The sequence below is a fragment of the Capra hircus genome, chromosome 28 (genome assembly GCF_001704415.2).
Source record: "Capra hircus breed San Clemente chromosome 28, ASM170441v1, whole genome shotgun sequence".
In the NCBI taxonomy this organism is placed as follows: domain Eukaryota; kingdom Metazoa; phylum Chordata; class Mammalia; order Artiodactyla; family Bovidae; genus Capra; species Capra hircus.
Window position 1 is genome coordinate 33,020,095 of NC_030835.1, and position 13,996 is coordinate 33,034,090.

Here is a 13,996-nt window from a genome sequence, read left to right on the forward strand (position 1 = left end):
TTTCAGGGACATCTATAAGCACTGCTTTTTTTTTTTTTTTAAGATATTTTACCTAAGGCATTTTCTGACTCTATATTCATTCATTCAATAAATATTTACTAAGTTTCTTGCAGGGAACTGGCTTCTTTAGAGGTACTGTAGTTCACACAGCGAGGAAGAGACTAGGGAATCCCTGCCCTCAAGGAGCTTAGACCATAAAATAAACCATAAACACATGTGAGAATTATTCATATATTTCCTAAATCCCTCAAGCTACACAAATAAGTATTTTTTCCATATGGGAATATTTGAATGTGCCTTAAAAATAAAACTTCTCATTTTTAAAAGGAATTAAATTTGGGTAGCTGGAACAGTGCTCATTTACAGAGAATAGTTAGTTGGATTCTTATGGTGGCTTGGCGGTAAAGAATCTGCCTGCAATTCAGGAGACAATGCAGGAGCCTAGGGTTGAATGCCTGGGTCAAGAAGATCTCATGGAGAAGGAAATAGCAACCCACTTCAGTATTCTTGTGTGGGAAATCCCATGGGCAGAGGAGCCTGGCGGACCCCAGTCTTTATGGTTGCAAAGAGCCCCACATGACTGAGCATGCACAAGCATGAGCGCACAGAATAACAAGCTCTAATCCACGTTCCCCCAGACACTAGTCTTGCACACTGAACGGATTTTGGTGCGGGAAGAATAGAAGCCAGGAGACCATCAGGAAGCTTACACAGTTGTCCCAGCAAGACTGAATGATAATCAGGGTGGTAACAGAACAAAAAGAAATTAAGACTTTCAGGATGTATTTAAAATAAAGAACAGGAACAGGAAAATAGCTGATAACTCTTTAGTTCAATGGCCATAAAGAAAAAAGTTGACTTTAGTAGACATAGCACTTCCGTACATTAGCAATGGACATCCAAAAGGCAAGTTATTATTTTATATTAAGAGAGTACCAGTACAGTCTCCATTTACAAATAAAGAACAAAGGTCCAGAGAGAGGTAAAATAGCTTTTTTAAGCCTTCAAGAGCTGCTGTCACCTGCATTTCCCGTTTCCTATTTTCCAGCCCAGGGACTTTTCCATTAACCAGCACCTCCTTCCCCCGACTCAGCTCAGTACCTTATTCAATATCTTGCATGACTTTCTTTGGAAAGGAATTTTATTATATAATTTATCTTTAACCTGTATTTTTTTCTGAGCCTAATGAGTGTAAAGTATTTAATGTCAGGACTATAGTCTAATAGCTTAGTTTTGGTAGCCATACTTGCACCATTACTCCTAAACCTTTATTTTAAAATAACAAAGAGCAAAAGAAGAAACTTGGAATTAGTATTTCCTTTATCTGCTTTTACAAGAAATTTCAATTCATCCTGAGTCCCCCAAACCAGATTCTTCTCTTTTCTATATATGAAATAGCCTCGGTTCACTTTGTTTTATAAATGGATAATTTGGTGGAATGTCTGTATTACTGAAGAACATTCAATGGATTAGTGTATTAACAATCCCACAGCAACAGTACAGGCTCCTGGCATCATAATGTGAGGACTAGCATTAAGGGAGCAGCGTACAGGGAAGGGCATCTGACATGCCCAAGATCAAACCTTGCCTTTGACAGTAAAGTTCTTAACATCTCAAAGCATCAGTTTCCTCATTTGTAAAATGGGGATCATAACACTTAACCCTGATGGCACTCTTTGTGAATACTAAATAAGGTATAGGAATACGTCCAGCAACTTGACCAGATATGAATACTAGAACCAGCTAATTCTCCATTTAGATTTGAGTATCACAAGACCTAACAACCTTATTGAAGTTCAATATTTGTCTCATGCAATAATAAATCTAATGGCATTTTAAAAACCCTTATGTTACTACAGTTAAGATACAAACAAGCTTTTGAAATAAAATCAACTTATCTCATATTTCAACAGATGCCTTCATTGTAATTTTGAATCTGATGAGCAAATAAGTAAAAAAAAAAGCATCTTTATTAAGATACACAAAATTGAGCATGATTGTATATTTACATTAAGATATATACAGTAATGATTATAAATTGTATTAAAAAGCATCAAACAGAATTCTTATTCCTTCTTAATTTCTTCTCATAAATCAAGCCCTAAGCCCCCCTTTTAAAGCAAAGATTTCAACTCATGAAAGGATCTTACCTTATAGTACCTTAGTGGAAGTTCTGAATGTCATTTATTTCGCCTCTAATTAGAACACAGGTGCTAGAAGAAAATAAGAAAATGGAGCTTACACAAAGCCAGGATCCTGGAACAGGGAAAGTCAACTATTACACACAATGATTTGAAGAAACATAAGAAAATTACAAAATTTTGTAGAAAGTGATTTCATGTATCATGACACAGGTGGTCAGAGAGTTAAGGAACCTGTTATTGACAAAGGAAACCTACCTATTGACTTTGGATGATGAAAGGCTTTTTACAGTTTCACCTCTCATACCTGCCAAAGCTCCAGACACAAAGAAAGGCATCAAGTAAGAAGGAAACAAAAGAAGTTGTTTATCCCTTATTTTACGTGTTAGTGATGGTATCTTACTTTTTCAGTAAATGAGTCAGCACTGTCTAGTTAGAAGTTCTAGTCCATTATCTTCTTCCAGACACTATTGGGAGTATATACATACTATTATCTTATGACTAGCTAAATTCTAACACAGAGATAGAACCATATCTTTATAAACTGAACTATAATTGACATACAATATCCTATTAGTTTCAGGTGTACAACAGTGATTCACTATTTGTACACATTATTTGTACATTATCTATGCCATTAAGTATAGATACCATCTGTCATGGTATCTAGAATTGATGCTTTTAAACTGCGGTGTTGGAGAAGACTCTTGAGAGTCCCTTATACTGAAAGGAGATCCAATCAGTTCATCCTAAAGGAAATCAGTCCTGAACACTCAGTGGAAGGGGATGCTGGGAAAGATTGAAGGTGGGAGGAGAAGGGGACAGAGGATGAGACGGTTGGATGGCATCATCGACTCAATGGACATGAGTTTGAGTAAACTCTAGGAGTTGGTGATGGACAGGGAGGCCTGGTGTGCAGCGGTCCATGGGGTCACAAAAAGTCTGACAGGGCTGAGCGACTGGACTGAACTGAACTGAAACTGAACTGAACTGAACCATCTGTCATGGTACAAAGTTGTTACAATATTATTGGTTGTATTCTCTATGCTGTACATTGTATCAATGTGACTTACTTATTTTACAATTGGAATTTTTAACCTCTTTATCTCCTTCACTTATTTCATCTGTTTTCCCATCTCTCTCCCCTCTTGTGGCCATCAATTTGTCTTCTGTATCTATAAGTCTATTTTATTTTGTCTGTTTACTTGTTTTTTATACTCCACATGTAAGTGAAATCATATGGTATTTATTATATTCTCTGTGGCTTATTTCCCTTAGCATAATACCCTCTAGGTCTACACATGTTGTGACAAATGACAAGATTTCATTCCTTTTTACAGCTGAGTAACATTCCAGAATACTGCATCTTCTTTATGTACTCTTTCATCAACACAGAGTTCAATTGCATCTATATCTTGGCTATTGCAAATAATAGGGGTGCATATATCTTTTAAAATTAGTGTTTTTGTTTTCTCTGGATAAATATCCAGAAATGCAATTGCTGGATCATATGGTAGTTCTATCTTTAATTTTTTGAGGAACCTCCATATTGTTTTCCATAGTGGCTGCAATTTATATTCCAAGCAATAAGGTACTAGGGTTCCTTTTTCTACTCATTCTTGCCAACACTTGTTATTTCTTGTCTTTTCGATAACAGCTGTTCTGACAGGCATTAGGTTGTATCTTAGTTTTTGTTTTTCTTTTTAACGTGGACTATTTATTTACTTTTGACTGTGCTGGGTCTTTGATGCTGTGTGTGGGCTCTCTCTAGCTGGGGTGAGCAGGGGCTACTCCCTAGTACAGTACACACACAGACTTCTCATTGCAGTGGCTTCTCTTGTTGCGGAACACAGGCTCTAGAATGCACAGGCTTCACTAGTTGTGGCACACAGCCTCAGTAGATGCAGCTTGCAGGCTCCTGAGCATGGGCTCAGCAGCTGTGGCACACAGCCTCAGTAGATGCAGCTTGCAGGCTCCTGAGCATGGGCTCAGCAGTTGTGGCACACAGCCTCAGTAGATGCAGCTTGCAGGCTCCTGAGCATGGGCTCAGCAGTTGTGGCACACAGTCTTTGTTGTCCCACAGCATGGGAGATCTTCTCAGACCAGGGATTGAACTGGTGGCCTCTGCATTGCAAGGTAGATTCTTAACCACGGAACCAACAGGGAAGTGCCTCACTGTAGTTTTGATTTGCACATTTACCTGATAACTAGTCATGCTGAGCATCTTTTCATGAGCCAGGTGGCTACCTGTATATCTTTGGGAAAATGTCTCTTCAGGTCTTCTGTCCATTTCCTAATCAGATTGCTTTTTTGGGTTGACATTTAGTGGTATGAGTTTTTAAAACATATTTTGGATTTCAGTCCCTTATCAGATATACTGTTTGTAAATATCTTGGGATATAATCACATCTGAAAGAAAATCCCATAACTCCATTTTAGACATGGATATTCATAATTTTAAAGAGCACAGAGCCTAAGAATTGGGCCCTGAATCTTAGAAAAGCATCTCTCTTGGAAAGTTGGCTGAGAGAAAGAAAAAGGCACCAAGTTTCACGAGAGCAAAAGAAGGGAAATGCGTTCTTGTAAGGGATGTCCTTGAGGATAGAGCATCCATCCGGAAGGAATAAGTAAGCACCAGAGGAGAACTTGAGGATGAAACCTGACAAGATATTATTGGATTTTTAAAAGGAGGACCTTGCAGTTTCCTGAGGGGTGAAGGTTAAGTCAGATGACCAGAGGATGAGAAGAGGCTGCAAGGTGAGAAGTAGAGGGATTCTAGGGGCATGTGTGGAGGGATTTCCTCAGCAAGGATGAGAGAAGCTCTTCTGAGACTGTGCAACAGGATAATCTGAGAGATGGAGGAAGCCTGATTAATAATGTAGAGAGAGGTTTGTATCTTACATGTCTTTTTTGAAAGGATCAGTTTGCAAAGGACTGGGGAGAAAGAAGAGAAGAAGAGCCACTGGTCCTTCATAGTTTGAGAAGCACTGTTGTAAAGAACGTCAGCCACTCTGCCCGCTTAGCACCCCTCCCCCTCTAGGGCCTCTCCCTCTGCTGAGGCTCCCAGGGCTGAAACTGTCCATCAAGGGGCCCTCTCCTACTTGCAGCAAAAGGAGGGCACCTGACCCAAGGGAGGCCTCTTAGATTGCTCTCCTCTTGGGAGCCCCAATCAGAGGAACGTGTCTGAAGGAAGGCAATGGTAGAAGCTAATCTTTAATGAGACCCATTCACTTTATGCATGGGGAGACTGAGGCTAGTGAGTCAGTGAGCAGAGGTCACTTGAGTCCAGGCTATCTTTCCCACTAATGGCTCTGCTCTATTTAGATTCTAGCATCTCTTTAGGAAACAGTATCTCTACAATGGGAACTTCATGAGGAAATTCAGTAGTATAGTAACATGCTCATTCCTACTAGAGGAAGTGACGGGTAAGTCATCAAACAAGGAAAACCAATCTTGCTGCCAAAAATACAATCCATAAGAGTCTAAATTAAAGAAAGTATAATCAAGGAATATAGAGGCCTCTTTAATACTGCTTTCTGTCTCTCCTCTGAAAACAGACATTTTTCTGCTGTACGGGACATATCAGTGAGCCTGGAATTCATTTTTCATCATAGATTCTTCTTTGAATCTAATGGGCCAAAAGGCAAGTACTCTGTGAATTCCACCGAGGCATAGGCCAGTCTTCTCACAGTAACTTACTAAGTGTCTTGCACACAGTAGTTTCTCAGTAAGTCTTTGTTATATGGGTTTTATCATTAAAGCTAATAAATATCCAGAACAGACTTGCCTAATTTACAATTAGGGGTCCCAACACACCTACATATTGAGATTCACATCATTTAAAGTATGTAAATACATATCTCTCAAAAATTAAGTTGCATGATTAATAACCAAAAGAAACAAACATCATTCAATCATTAAGGTATCTGCTAACAAAAAGACCTTCTGTGCTAAATGAACCAGAGAACAATAAATAAGATTGAACATCCTGAAGTTTATCTAAGTTCCTCTAGTATTAGAATGAGCAAAGTATTCATTTTGAAAACCAGCAAGGGAACTGGCTTTCACCCTGGCTTCACATTCACTCTATTGCAAATTAATTGTATATGACATTCATTAAGGAATAAGCTTCACATCTCTTAGTATAAATGACAGGCTCTTTCGAATTCTGGCAAACATGGCTTAAAAGGTTTCATAATCAAAATATGATTGGTGATTCCAGAGACTGTCGTAGTTATGCAGTGAGCTAAATAATTTGGAAAACAAAGAAAGAGACAGAATAATAATTATGGAAGACCAGGTGTCAGGCTCTTTTAATAGGTCAACAAAACATGACTTTGATTTAGGATGTATATAGAGAATGGTAGGCTATTTTGATAGTATCTTTAAAGAAGCAGTTTCTTTCTATCAGCTTATCAGGTGTTTCTGGAACACAGACTCTGAGAAGACCACTCAATGAAGTAGTAGTTTTGGAGGCTTAATATGATAATTTGAGCTGTTCCATTTCCTTAAAATTTCAAATTTCCCTATTTTCTAATTATTTTGAATGTGTATGTTCTCCCATGCCTAGGAAGATGCAAAGCATTTTAATGGATGTTTTGCAGTCTAAGTGGATGATAAATGAATCTGTAGCCCTCTAATTTGGACAGCATTATACAGAATTCTTGCCTGGAGAATCCCAGGGACAGCGGAGCCTGATGGGCTGACATCTGTGGGGTCGCACAGAGTTGGACATGACTGAAGTGACTTAGCAGCAGCATACCTGCTCACAGTTTTGAAACAAATAAGTGAAGAGCAATTAAAAAGCCTCTTGATGAAAGTGAAAGAGGAGAGTGAAAAAGTTAGCTTAAAGCTCAACATTCAGAAAACGAAGATCATGGCATCTGGTCCCATCACTTCATGGGGAATAGATGGGGAAACAGTGGAAACAGTGTCAGACTTTATTTTTTTGGACTCCAAAATCACTGCAGACGGTGACTGCAGCCATGAAATTAAAAGACACTTACTCCTTGGAAGAAAAGTTATGACCAACCTAGATAGCATATTCAAAAGCAGAGATATTACTTTGCCGACTAAGGTCTGTCTAGTCAAGGCTATGGTTTTTCCTGTGGTCATGTATGGATGTGAGAGTTGGACTGTGAAGAAGGCTGAGCGCCAAAGAATTGGTGCTTTTGAACTGTGGTGTTGGAGAAGACTCTTGAGAGTCCCTTGGACTGCAAGGAGATCCAACCAGTCCATTCTAAAGGAGATCAGCCCTGGGATTTCTTTGGAAGGAATGATACTAAAGCTGAAACTCCAGTATTTTGGCCACCTCATGTGAACAGTTGACTCATTGGAAAATACTCTGATGCTGGGAGGGATTGAGGGCAGGAGGAGAAGGGGATGACCAAGGATGAGATGGCTGGATGGCATCACTGACTCGATGGACGTGAGTCTGAGTGAACTCCGGGAGTTGGTGATGGACAGGGAGGTCTGGCATGCTGCGATTCATGGGGTCGCAGAGTCGGACAGGACTGAGTGACTGAACTGAACTGAAGCTTAACTAATTAACTTCTAGTACTTGGATGAAATTAGAGCCCAAACTCTCAGAGAAGACCTAGAATATTTCCCCACTTAATCACAATGTCTTTATTTGAAGACCAAATAACAAGCGCTTTGACAAAATTGAGCCTGACAATTTGTTTCATGGGAATGGGATAAATATAGTTTCAAAATGTAGATATTATGCTAGGTCTGGTTTGCATTCAGTATTTATGAAAAAACAGCATTCACTAAATATCATTGTTCATTCAGATTTGTATTCTGATTTGTTTCCTTCAGAGCCCTTCTCACTTTAGCCAGCCCATCCCATCCAGAGAGAGAGAGAGAGGACTAATGAAAACATGCAACAGTTCTTACGAATAAAATTATTCCTTCCTTTGTAACTGAAGGAAAACAAAAATAACAGCAGGTGAAAGAGGTTAAGAGAACAAGTTGTTTCTTGTGCACCAGATTCGTTATGTTTCCCATTTGCAGAGGAGGTTCAGGGATCAAATAACTGTCTCCAAATTGACCAGTATGAAACCGGTAAAACTGATATACAAAAGCTTGGATCTTTTCCATTTTAAATTCCACTTAACAATAGAATCAATACTAACAACAAGAGCAACAACAAATATTTACTGAATGCTTGCCATATTCCAGGTGCTATTCCAAGGCCTTGACATACATCTAATCATTTCATCTTCATAGCCCTATTGTTACTTGCATTTTATAGATTAAGAAACAAATGTCTGCTCACTTACTCTGTGTAGAACCACAGCTCTACAGAGATTATTGAGACAAAAACTTGGTGCTGAGTCATCTTTTGCCATCTACATTTCTTCGCCTTTGTCCATCTTTATTTTAGCCATCCAAGTAAATTAATGTTTCACACATTAATATAACACATTAGCACAGCTCCTGGTTTGAACAGTAGAGGTTCCCTTGGCCCATTATTCTCTACAAGGATTGTGAGAAGAGGTTTAGCTGTTTTGATTAATGGGCGTTGGAGCAGCACAGCAAGAGTTTTTGGTGGATATCAAGTGCTCTAAAATAGGCTCTACCTGGGTATTCCAGGCAGCACAACACTGTGGAAGGGAAGAGACAGCAAATGAGAATGGCATTGCAGAGAAAGAAAATCACTCACTTTGGCAGTTTTTTTTTTTTTTTTAAATCAATGAGTGCTGTGTCACCCTTGACTGAAGCTTGTGAATGAAGACTGTTCCTGCCACATTAGTAAACAAAGGATGTTGTGGCCATCAGGCCATCAGCCACTGCAGCTGCCCCTTAACAGTGTACCCTGAGGGGATTCAGGAAGAAGAAAAGCAGAACACTAGCGTGAAATAGTTAAGGTGCATATCAAAGGAATGACTTTAATAAGCTCAGACTCTTACAACTTCCTATACATAGAAGAGTGCTAGATTCATTAACTAGAGATGTGTATTTCTCTTTAATTAACAATAATCATTTGATGTTCTGAGTATTGAGTTACTTTTCAAAAATGCCTTTGTATCCTGGCTCCTCCGTTACCTCTTCAGAGTAGTCCAACAGAGGCTGTCTCCTGGGCTGAAGTCCTCAGTATTTCTGCCCAAGAAAACACAATTCTCAGCTTTTAGACAGTGCATTGTTTTCAGCTGACAAATGTCTGAGGAGACGCTACAAACCCAGAAGAATGGCCACTGCGCTAGGGTGGGCTGATGGAGAGCACAGTATCAGAAGTCTTCTGGGTAGGTTCCATATTTGTTATCAAGATGGTAGCCAACTTGTTGGCTCATATAAGCTGATAAGCCCTCAGCCAGTGATTGGAAACATGGGCAAAGTTCAGTATTCTGGGGTAAGTGGACTGGTTAATAGTGTAGCAGGTAAGATTATTACATCTCTTACCTTCGGAGGAGGTGTGCTGGGGTGGGGGTGGGTGGCATCTACGTTTAAGAATGAGGAGAGCAAAATAGGATCTGAAGAAGTTAAACTAAAGACTGTCTCTTGCCAAGACTACTCCAGATCTCTTGAGTGTTCTCCCAGAAGCCACTAACAGAGGAATGAGTCCCATTTACTGCACAGAGACAGGGTAGGCCTGGGACTTGCAAAGTGATAGTTTTAAATTCTTACAAGTCCCTGAGCCTCAGGCCTACAGGAGTGGATACTGAGACTCTTATAAAGTCTCATTACACCAAGAGTTCAAGAAATTCAAGGCAGTATCAAATGACAATTAAGTGGGAAGTATTATTTTCCATTTCAGTTTTGGCAGAGAGTCGTAATGGGAAAAGAAAATGTTACCCTCCTTTGTAGAAAAGGACCACTTGTCAATCCAATTTCAGCAAACCTAATCTCATACTGCTGAGATAAAAGTTGGAGGCTGAATTCAACTTGATACACAAAACAGGGTGAAGAGTATTACTCAAACTTCGTAATTTCACTTTTTGTTCTATGGACATAGAAAAGTGACTAAAAGGAATTTCACCAATAATATTAATGTTTATTTGTTGGTTCTTTCTGTAATTAGATGTGATTTTTGTGTTCTTCTATATTTTGATTTTTTTTTATAAATCAGAAAAAAGTATTTAACAACCAACGAATACTTCTATAGTGGCAGTTAAATAATAGAAACTGATGACTTCTAACATCTAACTGAGATTTAAACAGTTCTTTCCACACTAAAGCTATTTTAAAAGGAAAAGTTTTTTAAAGACATATTTTTAAACATAACTCTTTACAAAGATATATGCATATATTCTGCATAAAATGTTAAAGACATTTTAACAATTTAACAAAATAATGCATGCCTTTATAAAATTAGACTTTAAAGATTATGACTGCTGGCTGGAAAAGGCAGTTAAATGTCACTTAAATTTACTGCTTTTACTAAAAGATGGAATGAAAACTTAGAAAGCAGAAACTTAGCATAAAATGAAACATATATAACTTTAGTATCCTATAGTATCCCAGGCCTATTTTTCTCCCTGTTATGGACTGAACTGTGTCTTCCTCAAAGTAATAGGTTAAAGCTATAAGTCCCAATGTGATTTAAATAGGAACTTAAGGTTGTGACTGTAATTCAACAAGAATGGTGTCCTTATAAGAAGTACCTGAGTGCACTTGAGAACATGTGCTCTCCCTTCCCCTCCTACCCCAAACCCCATGCATACAAAAAAGGCCACAGGAGGACACACTGACAAGGCACTGTCTGCAAGCCAAGGACAGAGGCCTCCCCAGAAACTGACCCTGATGGCACCTTGATCTTGACCCATCAAGCTCCAGAACTAGGAAAGAAGAAATGTATGTAAGTTAAGCTACCTAGTCTGGTATTTTGTTATACCAACCCTAGACTAGTACAATTCCAGTGTTATATTCAATTCTACAGTGAACAAAAGCCTACAGATTATGTTGAGCTTCATCTGTAGTTTTGGCTTCTACCTTTCCTTAAAACTCACAAATTTATAGAATGTTTAAGCTGAAAAGAATTAAAGAATCACTTAGCCCAAGTCCTACCATTTCTGAATTTTGTCCTTGGTTTCCAAGTGGTGAATTTAAAATGAAATATGACCTTTGAGTAAAACATGTATGATGCCAAAAGAGAAATATCCCTCTTTGCTAACTAACACCTTTCAGTATAAGGATAAAAATCAAATGAGGACATTCCAAAACCATAGCTCCTTTCATAATACAATTAATTTGAAGGCAACTCATACTACTGGATATAGTGTAGGAACTATTATATCTTTAATTCAAAGAATGAAGGTTATTTATTACATATGATTCACCACAATATTAAATTGGTAAGATAGGGGGATCAAAAAGTAGTTAATCTGTATAACTGGTAGAAATGAGGTAGGAAGAAAAGCCATAGGTTACAAACTTACACTTTTTCTTTTATCCAGAGAAATTATTAATTTTTACCTTTTTATTCAGGCTCCAAAATAACTGAAGATGGCGATTGCAGCCATGAAATTAAAAGACGCTTACTCCTTGGAAGAAAAGTTATGAGCAACCTAGATAGCATATTCAAAAGCAGAGATATTACTTTGCTGACTAAGGTCCATCTAGTCAAAGCTATGGTTTTTCCTGTGGTCATGTATGGATGTGAGAGTTGGACTGTGAAGAAGGCTGAGCGCCGAAGAATTGATGCTTTTGAACTGTGGTGTTGGAGAAGACTCTTTTTTTTTTTTTTAATTTTTTTAAATTTTTTAAATTTTAAAATCTTTAATTCTTACATGCGTTCCCAAACATGAACCCCCCTCCCACCTCCCTCCCCACAACATCTCTCTGGGTCATCCCCATGCACCAGCCCCAAGCATGCTGCACCCTACGTCAGACATGGACTGGCGATTCAATTCTTACATGACAGTATACATGTTAGAATTCCCATTCTCCCAAATCATCCCACCCTCTCCCTCTCCCTCTGAGTCCAAAAGTCCGTTATACACATCTGTGTCTTTTTTCCTGTCTTGCATACAGGGTTGTCATTGCCATCTTCCTAAATTCCATATATATGTGTTAGTATACTGTATTGGTGTTTTTCTTTCTGGCTTACTTCACTCTGTATAATTGGCTCCAGTTTCATCCATCTCATCAGACTGCAAGGAGATCCAACCAGTCCATTCTAAAGGAGATCAGCCCTGGGATTTCTTTGGAAGGAATGATGCTAAAGCTGAAACTCCAGTACTTTGGCCACCTCATGCGAAGAGTTAACTCATTGGAGAAGACTTTGATGCTGGGAGGGATTGGGGGCAGGAGGAGAAGGGGACGGCAGAGGATGAGATGGCTAGATGGCATCACTGACTCAATGGACGTGAGTCTGAGTGAACTCCGGGAGTTGGTGATGGACAGGGAGGCCTGCCTGGCGGGCTGTGATTCATGGGGTTGCAAAGAGTCGGACACAACTGAGTGACTGAACTGAACTGAACTGATTCATAGTGGAGACAGGGTTATATATGAGTTGATATATGCATTTGTGGATATGCTTAGAGATCAACTTATTTCTAATGCTAAAGTACCTATGTTAACAGAGTGGGAAGAATACTAAAGAGAAGGAAGCTGCTTTGCTCACCCTGGTTCCGTCATTAGTTTTTTGTTCTTACATCTCAATCTCTGTCAGCCTGAATTCTAGGCTGCCTAGCAACTTAGAAACAGAATTAAATGACTATCCCTGTATAACAATACATAATAAAATAGTTTCTTTCTAAGTAATAAAGCTCATTTAATAAATGAAATAATACTCAAGTTACATAAAAGGAAAAAAATGATTTTATTTCCTCTCATTCTCACTCCCAAATTCAGTCCCATAAATGTTAAATTTGATGTTTATCATTCCATGTGTTTTCTCTTTTCATTCAAAATTACCATTTCCTTTACTGTTCTCTTTCGCTATATTATAATGCATATTCTCTTCTCAGTAAACAATGCAGCACAACTTCCTCATCCATCCCGGTAGATCTAACACATGCTTTTTAAAATTTTTTATCTGTTTATTTTAATTGGGGGCTAAATACTTTACAATATTGTAGTGGTTTTTGCCATACATTGACATGAATCAGCCATGGGTGTACATGTATCCCCCATTCTGAACCCCCCTCCCACCTCCCTCCCCATCCCATCCCTCAGGGTCATCCCAGTGCACCAGCCCTGAACACCCTGCCTCATGCATCAAACCTGGACTGGTGATCTATTTCACATATGGTAATATACATGTTTCAATGCTATTATCTCAAATCATCCCATCCTCGCCCTCTCCCAGAGTCTGTTCTTTACATCTGTGTCTCTTTTGCTGTCTCGCATATAGGATCATCATTACCATCTTTCTAAATTCCATATATATGCATAAATATATATTTTGGTGTTTTTCTTTCTGACTTACTTCACTCTGTATAATAGGCTCCAGTTTCACCCGCCTCATTAGGGCTGATTCAAATGCATTCTCTTTAATGGCTGAGTAATATTCCATTGTGTATATGTAGCACAGCTTTCTTATCCATTCGTCTGCCAATGGACATCTAGGTTGCTTCCATGTCCTAACTATTGTAAACAGTGCTGTGATGAACATTGCGGTACATGTGTCTCTTTCAATTAGTGTTTCCTTGGTGTGTATGCCCAGCAGTGGGATTGCTGGGTCGTATGGGAGGTGCATTTCCAGTTTTTTAAGGAATCTCCACACTGTACTCCATAGTGGCTGTACTTGCTTCCATTCCCACCAACAGTGTAAGAGAGTTCCCTTTTCTCCACACCCTCTCCAGCATTTATTGTTTGGAGACTTTGATAGCAGCCATTCTGACTGGTGTGAAATGGTACCTCATTGTGGTTTTAATTTGCATATCTCTGATAATGAGTGATGTTGAGCA

The 13,996-nt window shown here is 38.9% G+C and overlaps 1 non-coding gene across 1 annotated transcript in view; it reads right to left on the reverse strand.

The window, feature by feature from the left end:
• Positions 1–13,996, reverse strand: part of LOC102182099 — a 142,694-nt gene that overhangs the window by 39,987 nt on the left and 88,711 nt on the right. The window contains exon 2 of the transcript XR_001917438.1: positions 2,151–2,213. This is a non-coding gene — a transcript (uncharacterized LOC102182099). The remainder of the gene's footprint in view (positions 1–2,150; positions 2,214–13,996) is intronic.